Source organism: Triticum aestivum, chromosome 1A (genome assembly GCF_018294505.1).
Source record: "Triticum aestivum cultivar Chinese Spring chromosome 1A, IWGSC CS RefSeq v2.1, whole genome shotgun sequence".
NCBI classification, from domain to species: domain Eukaryota; kingdom Viridiplantae; phylum Streptophyta; class Magnoliopsida; order Poales; family Poaceae; genus Triticum; species Triticum aestivum.
In genome coordinates, this window is record NC_057794.1 from 58,459,011 (window position 1) to 58,461,073 (window position 2,063).

A 2,063-nucleotide genomic window follows, 5' to 3' on the forward strand; every position below is an offset into this window, starting at 1 on the left:
ACTCATAGTATAAAATAACATGACCACTAGCATCAACCATAAATAACATGCAAGAACTTATCAATAACATCACCGAGTAACACTTAACCAACTAACAGTAATGGAACAATGCCTATTAACAATAATCGGTAACCGACATTAGTCATGCACCGAAGAGCATGACCAACCAAACATGTACTACTATCAAGCATGGCAATATGAAAGTAATACTAGCAACTAGCAGGGCATGATAACCAGGTGCATAACAACATAGCAAACAAGTAAGCACAATCCCAGGAGCATTTCCGAAACAACGATAACCATATTTTAAACAAGCAATCATTTAATAAATATTCAAGTTGAAAACCATGGCTACTGCATGACTATCATGCAAGTGGGTATTGTGGCTTGCCTGGGGGTGAAGAAGGCACCGGTAAGAAGTGCGGTGAAGCCACGGAAAGATTTGCCGGAAACAGTTCTCTCTCTGAGGGGCTGTTTACGTGCAAGGGCAAAAAGGTCATTTTCACAGTGTCACACCATAGTGAAAATGAAACCAACAGAACAGGCTTGACGAAACGAAGAAGTGGGCTTTGGAATCACCTCATTTGGAGTTGTTGTTAAAAAGATATGATAGTTTGAACTCCAGAGACCAAACTGTGAAAATTTCATCACCAACGGGTCCCTGAGTGGATAAAACAGAAACAGATTTGAGAAAATACGCTTCCTGACTTAGAAAACGTACTTCAGGCCGAAGTAGAAATTGAATGCGCTTTCAGACAGAAGGAAACATACTCTGGGAAATACGTTTCCACTTAACCATGTGGACAGTGGTGGGCCGGGCGTGGGTCGTTGACGTGCGGGTCCCACGGGCTGTGGGGCCCGTCACTTATCCAGTTGGATCGGGCGGGTCAACGCCCGAGTGCTGCCAAGTGGGGTCGGGGAAAGGGAGCGGTGCCCGCCTGGCCTTCGTCTTCTTCCTCCTCCCTGCCCCCGATCGGGAACAGAGGAAACCAGGGGAGGGCGCGGCGCCGGCGGGGGGCTGGCCAGCTCCGGCCGTCTCAGGACAGGGGGAGGCCACTGGCGGGAGCGGCTCGGCTGGCCGCATCGATCCAGAGGGAAGGGGCACGCCGGGGAGGACAGGGGAATCAGTGACGGGAGGAGGCAGGAGGAGGACAGAGAGGTGGGCGGTGGTGATGCTCGGTGCTACGGCCAAATCCGGTGAGGGGCAAGCGATTGGGCCGGCTCGAAGGAGCACAGGGAAGACAATGGTGGTGGTGGGAGGGGAAGACGAGCTTCGGCTCGAGCCAATTTAGCCGGATGGGAGCGACGACCATGGCGGCCAACAGAGGCGAAGAGGAGCGCTGGAGTCGAACGGATGGGTCGGGGAGGTTTCTGGGAGTGAGGTGAGGAAGCTGGTGAGCTCGGAGTGCTCGGGGAGGGGCTTAAGTAGCCGCGGGGCGAAGAGGCCGAGATGGCGTCGCCGTGGACACGCGGCCGACGCCGCGGATGCGTGTGCTCACGCATGGGCTCAGGGAAGGCGATGAGCTATTGATGCAGGGATCACGGAGACGAGGGCGAGCTCGAGGACAAGAGGAGAAGGAGACGAACGCCATTAAAGCCTCGGTCGGCTACAGCTTCCCCGTGGGCACGCGGCGACGAGCGCTGACGGAGGGGCTGACGGAGGGGGAGAGGGCTCCAGGAGGACGGCGATGATGCGGGCCAGCTATGAGAAATGATCACGCGCGCGAAGGCGACGAGAGAAGGAGGGGGTCCAACACAAACAACCACTGGTCACGCGCACTACACACACAGCGCATGCACAGGCACACCATTGTCGTGGTCACGTGTGCACTGGCATGTAGTGGGGGAGAGGGGCTGGAACTTGTTGTCTAGCTGATAGTTCATCCAGGGTAGGTTGCAACTACGGTGGTAGTGTGTTAAAAGTGACATGGTTAAAAGGGAATCAAGCTATGAAGTTTATTGCAGTAAACTTGATCGTGTACTGCTACTCATTAGGGAGGTGATTGAGTCAACTGGAGTTGTCTGGTAAGTTCAGGGTAAGAAGGACTTTCACCCTGGTAACT

At 53.9% G+C, this 2,063-nt stretch overlaps 1 long non-coding RNA gene across 1 annotated transcript; it reads right to left on the minus strand.

Annotated features, from left to right (window-relative positions):
- Positions 1–429: 429 nt before the first annotated feature.
- Positions 430–1,845, minus strand: LOC123092044 (uncharacterized). The gene is made up of 3 exons (XR_006444168.1): positions 772–1,845; positions 580–661; positions 430–471 (listed from the first exon to the last, which is right to left on the minus strand). It is a non-coding gene; the product is annotated as an uncharacterized lncRNA (long non-coding RNA).
- Positions 1,846–2,063: the final 218 nt, after the last annotated feature.